The sequence below is a fragment of the Ictidomys tridecemlineatus genome, chromosome 8 (assembly GCF_052094955.1).
Source record: "Ictidomys tridecemlineatus isolate mIctTri1 chromosome 8, mIctTri1.hap1, whole genome shotgun sequence".
Taxonomy (NCBI): Eukaryota; Metazoa; Chordata; class Mammalia; order Rodentia; family Sciuridae; genus Ictidomys; species Ictidomys tridecemlineatus.
In genome coordinates, this window is record NC_135484.1 from 75,908,983 (window position 1) to 75,923,359 (window position 14,377).

The window sequence follows — 14,377 nt, forward strand, 5'->3', positions numbered from 1 at the left end:
CACACACACATTTGCATATATATATGCAGTGGATTAGAGATTTTACTTTGGTCCTTATTGTAGATTGTACTAATCCTTTCATGGAGTGGTAATGTGAATTAAGAAGTGTTTCTTCAGCATTAATTTCTCAGCTAGAAAAGGAGTATGAGTTGAGTAATCAATTAGTGAGAGTATAAATGGGCATAAATATGCAGGAGGGTGGGTTGTCAACATCACTCAAAACCCTTGAAAATCCTTTGATCCAATAATTTGTCTTCTACAAATGTTTCTCAGAAAAAATGGAGAAAATTATGCATCCAAGGGTGTTGTGTACACATTTGTGTATATACACACACATACAGAGAAAGAAAATTAAATACCTAAATACTTTATTTTAAAACGATGGTGTCTCCAAACCATAATATACTAGACAACCTTGAAAAACGAAGTTTTAAGTATTTTGGCATGGAAAAGAGTTTACGAAGATCTGGTTTTCATTTTTTAAATATATATATATCCCAAAATAATGTATATTTTGGAAGAATATATGCAAAAATGTTGTCTATGACTTTTGCTTTCTATTTTATTTCCATATTAATAATAACTTTTGTTTACATGTTACAAGAATATAGATCAAACTAGTGTTAGGAGGAAAGAGAAAGAATTCAGCTCTGGAAACCAACATGAGGAAGAGACAGGGATGAAATTGAACTCCTCTGGTTCTTGCCTCACCTCATATTTCTATTTCACATAACAGTTGTGAAGCACTGCTTCATTCTTGTGGACTAACTTTCTCAGAGAGTCTGGAAACATACTAAGCTCCCAGGCTCACATCATTGCAACCTCACTGAGAGAAATTGACTCTATTCCTATAACTAGAGTTTCACAAAATCATAGGGAATCATTTTTATCTCCTTAACCCAGGTCATGATTGATCCATGCATGTGGCATGATACTATGACGTTCAGTTCCAACCAGAGCTATGTCATTGAGAATCCCAAGGGCTAGTGACCTGATACAGGTTTATTTCTTGTTCCTATCACGGCCTGCTCTGTGTGATTGGTTCCTTCCACTCCTTCCATCTGGGTTGTCTCCTACCTGGGGTTGAGCTTCCTTCACTGGAGTCTGTGCATCTGACTGAAGGGGGAGGAATACAGAAAGGAACATATTGCAGGGAATAAAACCAGATGAAGACATCATTTCTACTTAATATTCCGTTGGCAGGAACTCAGTTAATGGTCTCACCAAAATATTGAAGAAGCTGGGGGATAAAGTGAGTTCAGGAGAAGGAAATGGGTTGTGAATAGATAACATTGACTCTACTATGCTCATAGGGAAAAAATTGGATTATAATTTGTTGCCTCTATCTTTAAATTACTTTCTTTATGTCACTGAATTTATGGAGATTTCGCTGTTATGGTAGTGTGGTCACTAAGATCTTGTAATAAACTAGCAACTATTAATTTTTTTCAAGGATTCCAGATAATTCTAAAAATAGATAATTAATGGCAAGCCAGTAGATTTACTACATATTCCTTTGTCTATAGTAGACTTTGCAGAGGGATCTTTACTGCAAAGCTTTGATTTTGCCTTAGATTTCATCCACGAACAGTGTATTTCCACCATCCATTGTAGTTGACACAAGTTGAAACAAATTTGCTATCTCTAGTCTAAGCAATTTCTTCATCCTAGACATTGAGAAAGCTGCTCATTGGATTCACATAGATGCCCAGAACTGACATTCAGTATGCACAGCTCCAAGCCAGTATTCATCTGCCAGTGACTTTGTCTTATGAACTAGTAATTTAGGGATTTATGTGTCTAGGCCTTGGAAGAAATTGTTCCTCTCTCTGCTGATATTACTCAATTGCCTTAAAAATTTTAAACTTTCTCCAAGCATCAAGTCCATTATTACTCAATCACCTTAAAATATGAATAATGCAAAGCATATTTGAATTTTAGTACTCAAGAACTTTTCTTTGGGTTGCTTCTGAGCACCTGCATAAAATGGTTTCTTTTCAATTTTAATATCACTCTTGATTCACTTGGCTTAGGTAGAATATATTAGCAATCTCCGTTTTTCCATAAGATTTAGGTGAAGAAAAAAATCAAGGTGAGGATAAAGGAGGGGTTAATATGTGCCACGCACATGACCATATTTATATATGGTCATATTAATATGGTTAATAGCTATATTAATATATGGTTAATATATGACATGGACAGAGAGATTGCTGTGAGCACTGTGAGGTGAATTCTCCTGTCCCCAGTTTACATAAGAGGATAATAAGACTAGCAGAACCAGAAGCTCATCCAAGGCCCACCACTAAGAGGGAAAGAGTTGAGATTTCCTTAGGGTTCCTCTTGCAAGGCTCATGTTTGTTTTCACCTTTGCATCATGCTTTTGCTCATCTGTCTCTAGTGTCACCAGTAGGAATACTATAAAACAAAAATCAAAAGAGGTAAAACACTATATGATTGTTTTCCAGAGGGAAAAATGGGTGATATCTCAAAGCAATTTATTAGCTAATTAGCTACATGAGTTTTACCCTGTGAAGACCCATCTCTAGCTAATGGGGGAGTAGGAGCCAGTGATTGTGCCTGAGCCTGTCTCACCCTCATCAGGTATGTCTTTGGAAGATTTGCTATTAAAACATTAATTTTACAAATCTTGCTAACTAAACACCTTGAGAGGTGGTGGGAGTATAGCAGAAAGTACGGGTTTTTCATCAGAGGCCCTAGTATAATTCTAGGCTGTTGTTGCTTTCTAGCTGAGATCTTGGCCAGATGAATTTAATTTCTTTGGAACTCAATCTCCTCTTTTCTAAGGAATCATGGGGTTATGGTAACAATTAAATGAATATATTTGCTAAAAACAACAACAATAAACTTCAACCCCAAATTACTCTACAAATTATTATTATTATTAGAGGAAAAAGTGTTTTGAAACCCAACAGTTATTTTCCTAGGTATCTTTCAAGTATTGTATGCAGCAATAAACATGCAGAAAGAGCTCAGTCTGAGCTGCTCTGTGCTTACCTTTGGCATCTGCTGATAAATGGTTGTTTATTACTAGAAGATATAGTTTCATAATTTTGGTTTTGTTCATTAACAAATGCTAGTACTAATTGTACTTCATTTTAGTTTCATAATTTTGGTTTTGTTCATTAACAAATGTTAGTACTAATTGTAAAAACAAAGCATAATATATATTTGATTAAAATTATCTCCTAAAACACAATTGACTTTAGAATATCTATTATGGTTTTCTTTTATTATTTTAGAGTATTGAGACTTGATGATATTGTTTTAGACTTGATTTTTTTTATTTTAAACTTTTCAAATAGGCTTTTAGTAAAAGAGAGTTATTGGTTCTTTAAGAAAAATAGTGGTGTTTGCACACTGAAATGTTTAAAACACATAGAAAAAAAGGCTAAAATACATGAAATGATTTTATTACTGAAATTGGATTCTTCATGGTTAGCATTTTATTCTGCTGTTAGGTTATAATTGAAGACATAAATGGAAATGGAGAGGACACTAAATATAGTTTTTCATTAAGCACTAGTATGTTGCTGTTGAAAAAAAATTCATAAAATACTTGAAAAAAGTTGGCCTGATAGTGAAGTTAATTATGATGATCAATATTTGAAATGAATCTCAGTATTTACATTGTTTGTACTTTTAGTGAAATATATCCAAAGCCCTTTGACAATTTTTAGTACTAATGGAAAGGCTAACAAAACTGAATAGGACAATGTAACAAAATTGGGTCAATAAATAACATTAAGCATACTGATGTTCAGCAGGGCGTAGTGGTGCATGCCTGTAATCCCAGCAGGCTGAAGCAGGAGGATCCACAGTTCAAAGCCAGCTTCAGCAACTTAGCAAGGACCTCAGCAACTTAGCAAGACCCTGTTTCTAAATAAAATACAAAAAAGGGTTGGGGTGGCTCAGTGGTTAAGTGCTCCTGGGTTCGATCCCTGGTATACCCCCACCTTCCAAACAAAAAAAAAAAAAAGAAAGAAAAAGAAAAAAGAATACTGATGTTCATTGTTCAGGTTGAAGACATTTTGAAAAACTGTTAGTACATAACTGAATCATTTTAAATTTTACTTGTAAAAATTTAGTCTTTATAGTTAACTAAACTAGTTAAACTAAGTGTAGCTGTGTTTTAAAAATATAACATTTAATAAGCTCTCAGGTAAAAAATAACTTTAGGGAGGTCAAATAGGTCATGATTATGAGTTCTTTTATTTTTAAACATTTTTGTGTGTTCTTTTGTTATTTATTTCTTAAAACTGCTATACTTACCCAGCCTCTATTTAAAAGTGTGAAAATAGCAAACATCTACCTTGATTTGAGAGTACTACTTTTTATTTGAAGTTTTAATTTTAAAAGCACAAGAATTAATTTTCATAGTAGAGCATTAGAGTTGAAATGCATGAGAAATTAAATGTTAGCAATTTCTACATCATAGCATGACTCATTGTATCTATCAGATCTTAATTATCTTATTTTAAATGATGTTATATTATAGTTTAAATAATACATTTTATATTACATGAAAGTTATTAGAACTATTAATGCCTTTCCCATAATAACTTAATAATTATTTCCAGACTGCTGGTTAATATGGAAATCAAACAAACCCTTCCTATCTCCTTTTTCTTATATGCGCATGGCAGAAGAGGTAAAATTGAAGGGTGTTAGAGAATGAGATGCAGAAATTATCTGTTATAAAACTTACTCACTCTCTCAAGGAACAGATTCACTGTTCCTGTTTCAGAACTTACTCCTATGAAAATGCAAAGTATTTATTGCGGGTGGCCTTCTCTTTCCCTGAAGGTATGTCAGTCAGTATGGATATAACCAACCAAACAAAACACTTGTTCAATGGATCTATTGCTTGAGCAGAGAATTGAGTATTTTATTATTAATGTGTAACTGAGCTACAGTTGTGTTTTCTTAGACCTACAAACGTTCTTTCAACAAGTGCTTCCTAACCAATTTTGAGATCTCAAAATATGTTCTTGTCTCTTTTGAGATATATAGTAAAAGAAGGATAAGGATATCATAGGTCAATTAAAAGCTTGTGCTAAAGGAGAGATACTTCAAAAAATGTTACATTTGTCTGTATGTTATTATTCATTCCGCAATAGATTATTCATTTTAGTAATATTAGGAAGTACTCCTTGAAAATTTTTCAGATACTCAAGTTATTGCTTTCATGATCATAATCATTAGGGAAACCCTCAATTTGTGATATTCCCTTTTATCCTTATATTTAAGAAAACTTACCAGAGAAAAATCTTATATTAATCATGAATGCAAAGAAGATTTTAACTGATTGCTTACAGATGAGGAGTAGGAAGATATGGTTAAAATTAGTGAAAGTGTTTTAATATGTAGATGAGAATAAAATAAATGATGAGAAATGAGAAGAAAGGAAGAGAGAAAAAATGAAAGCAATTATAGTAAACTACTTAAGATAAAATTTTCTATGCCAACAAAAAGATGGAGAGCTAACTGTCAAAATGGAATATGTAATACAAAAAAGAAAAATGAGCCAACTAAAATGAAGAGAGGGGAGGACTGGAGACAAATACTTGACACGGACCCATAGAAAATTAAAGATGTGAGGATTATATTCATAATTTTTGAGGAGTGATGTCAAGTGTTATTTAATAAATTGTTTTCTAAAGGTGTGACCTTATTCTTTTTTTACTGTCTTCTCTTACAATTTTGGTACTTATGTTACAGGATGAAGGGTACACTGTCAAACTGAAATTGAATGAATTTTTGCCAAGTTTTATTAACTTGTGTGGAGGGAGTATTAGGATTTGCCCTCAGGGGCACTTTACCACTGAGCTACATCTCCAGCCTTTTTTATTTTTATTTTTTTTATTTTGAGTCATGACTGTGCTAATTTTCAGGCTGGCCTAGAACTTGAGATCCTCCTGCCCTGTCCTCCTGAGTCACTGGGATTCCAAGCATGTGCCACTGCACCCAGCTTTAATGAATTTTTCACTGCAGACTATAATATATATATATTCTACTAGGCACTGGTTTCCTTGCTTTTATGGTTTTATAATCTGATAGAAGAGCAAAAACAGAACATTTACTTTCAAGAGATTAATTGGTAATTGATTGAATTACTATATGCTATCTGTGTCATGCTATATAGTCTCATATATAGTCTCAAATATAAAGAGATGGCTGACAATTCAGTTACCATAGTGACTGTTGTGTCTTCAAGCTGTCTTGACCTGCCCACATTTCCCCTTTCTTTTCATGGTCCTAAATGTCTTTGTCACTAATGTTCTAAGCTTTATTCTAAGCCATGATAGGTGTCCCACCTCAAGGTGAAAGGTCTGGGACCACAGGTGTCTGCATTACCTCTGAGCAACACCAGATTTCGTCATTGAGCTCAGTAAGCAGAGAATCTTCATGAACCTACCACTCAATGAGACACTGCAGGAAAACAGAAATGACACAGCAGCCTCTGTTGAGAGCCTTATAGGACAGATATATCCGAAAGCCAATAACAATACACCATCACACAGGATATAGTGGAGGTATGACTGATAGATTCTGAAAGCAAAGAGCAGGGAGTTGGCCACTTTTGCCTAAAGTGAGTCAGGAAATGCTTTTCAGAAGTGGTGATGTTTGGCTGGGCATTGGGAAACAAACAGGAGTTTACTAGATAAAGAAGTGTGACTGAAAATGGCATGTTTCTAGTGCATAAGAAAAGAGAGGTAGAGTGAAGCTGTGTAGAATCATGGTAGCCAGCCCTATTAATTATAAAGGAATGAAAAACCCATGGCAAAGTTTTAAACAGAAATGTTCCATTGTCAAATTTTTTTAGGAATTACATCTGGTTGAGACTCTACATATATATTAGATATACATTAGTGTGTCAAGTGATAGTAAGAGCCCAAACAAGAATGTTATGAAGGGCATAAAATAGAGAGGCTTGATTTGAAAGGAAATTCAGATATAGGAGCTGTGGGGCCATATTGGAAGTGTAAGGAAGGGAGGTAGAAGACCATTGTTACTTAAAATTCCAGACTTGACCCACAATGGAGTCAAAGTTCTTGGGTGTGAAAACATTTTTTTTTTTTTTTTACATCTCACACTCAACACATCCAAGTCTGAACTCTCTTTCTTATCCCTTCTCCTGTTTTTTTCCCACTCAGTCATTCACATATCAGGTAGTAGCAGCATCATTCATCCACTTGCTCAAGGTGAAAACTTTTGAAGTCTTTCTTGACTCCTTTCTTTCTCTCCTACCCCATTTTCAGTCAGTCAGGAAAACCTGTTGACTCTACATCTATATAGAACATATAGAATTGTGATCACTTCCACTGCCATCACCAATCCCAGCAACCAGCATTTCTTCGTAGGATTTCTATAATAGCTTCCAATTCTGCTTCTGTCCTTCTCCCTTCCCCAAGTATATTCTCAGTAGAGCAGCTCAAGTAATCCTTTCAGGACTTGACTTCTACCATTTCTACCTCATCCTGGGCTTCAGCCACACTGGCCTCTCACTGTTCCTAGGCAGGTCATGCAGGCTCCCCAACCTTGGCACCAACTTTTCACTGCCTCAAATGAATACTCTTTCCTCAGATATCTGGATGGATGGTGGGGTGGGCATGATGTGATACATGGTATAGAGGAAGAGCAATAAAATAGGTAGGAAGGAAACTATATTATTATCTTAAGTTCATACAGGTATAATTTGAAAGTTCTAGCAAAAATTACATTTTAGCTTAATTTTAAGTGAACTTCATCACAAACATATGGCCTATTTAGGATATTCTCATCATTTTCTGAAGGACATGAAATAATGTGCTACTCAATTTTTCCTAAAATACTGTTTTTCATTATCACAGTATTAGGTAAGAGCAACTAATTCCATATGATAAGCACACATTCATTTGAAGTGACTGATAATTTTACCACAAATTCCCCTAAAATGCCTCATTCTGCCAACAGTACAAGAACTCACCTGACCCTAGTACCAGCTCAGCAAGCTAAAGAGTTCACAGCAAGGTTACATGAGGCATAGAATACCTAGCTAATTGCAATCAAATAAATCATGTTAAATCCTGCATTATATCCATTCTTTAGGGTCAGAACTTAATAAACTTGACCTTTATCAAGAAGTTTAGAATTTAATTGAAAGTTGTTAACCGAAAAGACAAAAACTAGTGAATATTGCTTTTTCTTAAAGCACTAAAAATGCCCTTTAACAAAAATATGAACTTTCATGCCCATCAACAACAAAAAAGCATTATTGTTAATTAGTAAAAGCATGCAGATCACACACTAGTAAGAATTCCTGTGTACCACCACCACCCCAATAAACTTTTTAGAAGTTGTCATTCATTTTATTCTCACTCAGTTGTATTCTCACTCAGTTGTATTCTCATGGGAGATAGCAGTAAGGAAAAGTTTGATCAAGCTCTGCTAATTGAAATTGGAACTAGTAAATTTAGTATCACCATTAAAACACTCCATTAATTCAAATGGATATAGTCATTGGCCTTAAAGATATTTAAGCTGAAGTATATTACACTTGAAATTTAGCTGAGCCATCTAAAGCACTAGGTAGTATAAAAATAAGGTAGGAAAGTGATCGTGTCCCTGAAAAACAGCCTGGGCTCAAATTGGGCCCTAAATTTAAGTAATTTGTTAGCTAAATTAGCCACTGAAGACCCACTAGCCACAGTTTAAAGCATTAAGCTTTGTCACTGCTTTGAACAAAGGAGACTCTTCTTTAATATTTAAACTCTGGCAAAACTCATTACACTCTACCCTCTGTTATTTGTTAAATACGTCTGTGGCCAATAACTTGGGGAAAATACTAAATAGCAAATTTTATGAATTACATAAATAGGACCAGTTTATTCATAAGAGTACTTAATGTCATCAAAATATTGATTAAAGTAGTTAGCCAACATCCTTTCCCTGAGAGACTTCATCTAATATCATCTGTTTTGCAGGCTGGTACAAGAAGAACTCAAGTAAAAGATATGAGGGAAAAAATCTGGGTTGACTATATGATGTAAAGGAAGAATAGAATTGAGGCAACTGCATGCATTCCAGGTTCACAGCAAATGTTTAAAGTATCTGCTGTGTGCTTGGGCTATATCAGTGAGCAAATGGTAGAATGCTTTCCTTGAGGAACTTACATTTGAGGTAGGGGTAGAAGAGTCAGTAAGCAATAAACATAGTAACCAAATTAAGTACTATATTAAAAGGAAAACAAACTTTCCTGAAGTTATTTAGAGTAAGAGTGCAATTAGTTTGAACAGATGTTTTGAGAACCTTGGTTTGGTCAAATGCAGAGAGGACTGGAGGGATAGCAAGGCACTTGATGGGACTCCCAGCAGTTCACACACAGATGCTTAGGAACTGGGAGGTGGTGGTTGTAGGGAAATTGTGAAGTAAGGCTCGAGTTGAAGACATGAAGAAGTTCATAACAGTGTGGTGTCAACATGGATAAAAGGAAAGAGTCAAATGAAAAGGTTCTAAGTCTAGTTTAGCACCACAGAATGTTAAAGAAGGAATGAATTAGTGTGTGATGGTCTTGAGACCTGCTAAAATTAGGGATACCCCATTTTTGTGTTGGTTCTTGCTTCAATTCTTTTTAATAACAATGAGGTAGATGTTTTCTGGCAAGGAAAATCAATGAGTTTATGATCCCCTTGATTCTGTCTCTTAGTCTGTGCCAAGCAACACAGTAGGCATTGTTCCTACTGTTTCTGGTTGTCTGTCAGAAATAGTGTTCCAGTGCAGAAAAGGCCCTCTACCCCCATGCTGGTGGGGATCCCTGTATGGCATGGAAGAGTGTTCCCCAGCCAACAACTGGCATCCGAGCTAACATGGGGTATGTTCTGGCCCCTATTATAATAACTTTATTTGAAGCTAAGTATGGCAACCATTATAACTCTTGCCTTGTCTGGACCCCAGGGACGAGCTTTGCTTCTTTTTCTAACAGGAATGCAGATTAGCAACGGCGATGGATCTTTAAAGAGAGTTTTTACAAGTTCTATGCAGATATTACATGTCATTACCCCCCTCCTTTTTTTGCCCCATGTTTGTTAACTTCTGGGAAATAGACATAGATCTTGTTGTAACTCATCTTAAGAATAATTGTCATGGTTTTCTCTCTTCATCTGTTCTTTTGAAAAAGAGAGTCATTGCCCAGGAGTGGGGGTGGGGGTGAGTTGGGATGGATTATAGGCTTTCCTGTAACTCTGATTACTTTCAATGTGATATTAAATTGTTTCTCATTTTTTGAAAACAATTGAATAACTATTGCACGTTTTTAAAATAAGGAGGAAAGGAACACTTATTATAGTTCTCTCAAAAAAGGTTTTTTAAGCTGGGCATGGTGGCACATGCCTGTAATCCCAACAACTGAAGAAGATGAGACAGGAGGATTGCAAGTTCGAGGATGGCCTCAGCAATTTAGCAAAGCCCTAACCAACTTAGCAAGACTTTGTCTCAAAATTTAAAAGGACTAGTATTCAGCTGAGTGGTAAAGAACCCCTGGATTCAATCCTTAGTACAACAACAAAGTTTTCCATATTCACTACACATTTCAGGAATTTTGCTGGAAAAGCAGAGCTCATGGTCTAATCAAGTGCAAAGATAATGTGAACAAACCTGCTGGATATTGTGAGATGAGCTCTAAGGGTACAGAGTGCCATGTGTTTGGCAAGGTGCGAGGAAGCTCAAAGGAAGTATTGTCTGAGCATCCAGAATGAATGGGAGCCTTCAGGTAGAGGGATGGAAGAAGAGAATGCCCAGCCAGAGCAACAGCATGTTCAGAGACATACAGGTGTGAAACAGCATGTGTGGTTCTGCTTAGAGGCAGCTGTGTATGAAAAGCTAGCAGGAGGCCTTGTCAGACTTTCTCAACCCGTTTCCTTATTTGAACCATAAAACAGAACAAGATTTGAGCAACTACTTTCTCAATTTTCCCAGTGATAGTATGTAACTAGTCCAGAAGCATGAAAGAGAAATCAATTGGTTATATATAATGTCTGCTTTAGGGTAGTAGGGAACTCAGGTTGAGAAGGACTGTATTATATGCAACTATTCATGTTCTCAGTAGAATAACATGATCACGTCTTTGTTTAGAACTATACTTTTAGGAGCTGATTAAAAATGGCAAAAGAGTTATTGAGCAATTGTGAATCGAGTAGAAGATAGTAAGAACATTAAAGTAGATGGAGAAATAGTTTTAGAGCTATGTAGGAGGCAGGATGTGTATGGGGCTGGTTCACTGAAGATGGAGAACAAGAAAGAAGATGAGGATGATGCAGCGCTAAAACACCAAAGTGCCTTTGTGGGCAACAGTACCATTATCTGAGCTACACAAAGTAGGTTTGAAGAGCCTGGGATGATTTCCACTTTTGTCTTGCTGATCCATATTAGATTATTCAGGTCTAGAAGAAGTATAGGCATGGATGAGATTGCTTTATAAAAATCTTGACACAGAAAAGAGGAGGACTTGGGGAAATCATCTTGAGACACCAATGTTTAAGGGATTGGAAGAAAAAGAAGGGTCAGTAATGTACACTGAACAGGAAAGGCAGAGATAAGAAGCCAGAAAAGCCTGGCTCCCCAAACCCAGGAAATATGACTTTAAAAACTAAGTCAGCATTTGCTGTTTTATCTTTTATTATAGCCATTCTGAGTAGGGTGAAAGATTATCTCATTGCAGTTCTGATTTGCATTTCACTGATGGCTAATGATATTGACCAATTTTTTCACATATTTGTTAGTCATTTATATTTCTTCTTTTGAGAAGTGTTTGTTCAGATTATTTGTCCATTTTTAATTGGAATACTTTTTCGTTGTTGAATTTTTAAGCTCCTTATATATTCTTATATATTAACCTTTGTCAGATGAATGACTGGTGAATATTTTCTCCCGTTCTATAGGTTATCTCTTAATGCTATGCATTGTTTCTTTTGCTGTACAGAAGCTTTTTAGTTTGACATAATCCCATTTATCAATTTTTGCTTTTGTTTCCCATGCCTTGGGGGTCCTATCCAAAAAATCATTATCTTGAAGCATTTTCCCTTTGTAGTTTCAGATTTTACATTTAGGTCTTTAATCAAATTTGACTTGACTTTTGTACAGGGTGAGATAAAAGGACCAAGCTTCAATCTTCTGTATATGGACATTCATTTTTCCCAGTACTATTTATTGAAGAGGCTGTCCTTTCTCCAATGTATGTTTTTGATGCCTTTATTGAGAATTAGTTGGCTGTGTTTGCATGGATTTAATTCTGGTGTCCTTATTCTGTTTCATTGGTCCATGCATTTATTTTTATGCCAATACCATACTGTTTTGGTTTTTATGAGTCAGTATTATGTCTTGAAATCAAGTATTGTGAGGCCTTCAGTTTTCTTTTTGCTCAAGATCTCGTTGGTTATTTGAGGTCTTTGAGCTTCCATATGAATTTAGGATTTTTTTCTAGTTCTGTAAAAAATAGTGGTATTTTGATGGGGATTGAATCTGTAAATCCCTTTGGTTAATATGAACAATATTAATTTTTTCCAGTCCATGAACAAGGGAGGTCTAGGTCAGTACTATTCAATGATAGAAAATGGAGTTGGGAGGAGACCAGAGAGTGCCCGCCAGCTTTGGCAGGTTCAGGACTCTGATGACCCTGGGACAAATGCAGTAGGATGACAGGGATGATTGGGTTACAGTGGGTTCCCAAGAAGAAATGAAGAAAGTATGAATTTATAGATCTACAGTTTGACATGGGGTCAAGAGAGGACTTTTATGTTTCTTTTCTCTCAAAAAGGGGCTATTTTGAACATATATTGAAGACGCAGGGAAACAGTATTTTAAAAATAATAAAGAATATAAAAAGAGTAAGAAAAAGAATAGATAGAAAGACCTGGGGGAATTAGAGCCTAAAAGAAGGTATGGGAAGGAGGTGAGGACTTTTCCTTTTCTATGGTTGAGGAAGAAAGAGTGGACTTATCATGTCACCAAATGCAAGGATGGTCCAGAGAATGTGAGAAAAATGCCAGGCAACTTGTATTGCCCTGTAACTTAAAAGAACATTGCTATGTGCTTGTTGCTCTCACTTCTGTTACCCGACAATGGATCTCTGTGACCCAGAGAGTTTCAAATTTAAACACTATTATCTCAGCTGTTTTTTGAGTCCTGTATTTCTGCCACCATTCTTCATTATAGACTAGATGGGGGAATTGATCATCTTCTGTGCAAGATATTGTGTCCAGTGTTAACTAATGTTCTTTTAACATTAGTTAAAAGATGAGAATTAAGTTTGGAGGAACTAGAGCAAAACTAATTGCCAAAATATCCTAAACACTGGTCATAGCTCTCATGGGGTACTACTCCAACCCAGTTTCAGGCTATGAGATTTCCTAACTTTTACTCTAGATATGAAATTCTCATGGTCAAATATTCTACCAGGAAATATTTGACATTGTCTGGAGATATTTTTGATTGTCTTGACTGGCAGAAGGAGGGCACTAATGGCCTCTTGTGGTAAATTCCAGGGGTTCTGCTAAATATCTACAATGCACAGAATATCACCACCACCACCATCCACCTACCCCCCCCCAGCTAGACACACACACACACACACACACACACACACAAAACCAAGACTTATCTAGCCCAAAATGTCAATAGTATCAAGGCTAAGAATCCTGTTCTAGACTAAGCACTGGAGGACTTAAGAAAATACCTTTGAAATTTTATATCATACTTCTTAGTTGTGAGCATGAGAAGTTACTGAGGAGATAGGCAGAGATGAGAATTAAGTTTGGAGGAACTAGAGCAAAACTAATTGCCAAAATATCCTATATTTGTGAAGCTCCTTGTCCAGTGAGCATGCTCAGAGCACTTAGACATGGATAGTTTTAAAGAAGAGTTGGATCACTAGAGTTTTTGGCGGAATGTAACACTGCCATTTTTTCTAGCATTTTAATAAAGGAAAATTAAAAGATCAGAGGTTATTAAATAGGATAGGAGAGAAGTATCTACAGAGAAAGTTTGAAATTTTAAAACCTTACCTTTTGAATTGTATAGTAGGTGTGTCTACTAAAGGGGTTAAAGATACTAATATGAGTAAAGTTTCAGGTACAGATATTGGTATAGGTATGAATGGGCAAAGGGAAATTGTACTATGATGAACTTTTAGCCCTACATTTTTAGATTTTATTGAGAGAAGTTCAGCTGTCTCTTTGACATAAGTTAGCTGTGTGAGTTGAAAGATTTTATAAATATATTTGAGTTAAATCTGAGAGCTGTAAAAAGACACTGAGATGTTTAATAAAGAGCTGTTAAAACTTGAGTAAATGAAGCATTATCTGTACTATAGAAAATGTAA

At 35.6% G+C, this 14,377-nt stretch overlaps 1 protein-coding gene across 14 annotated transcripts in view; it reads left to right on the forward strand.

Annotated features, from left to right (window-relative positions):
• Snap91 (synaptosome associated protein 91) overlaps positions 1 to 14,377 on the forward strand; it is a 123,210-nt gene that overhangs the window by 14,186 nt on the left and 94,647 nt on the right. The window lies entirely within an intron of this gene.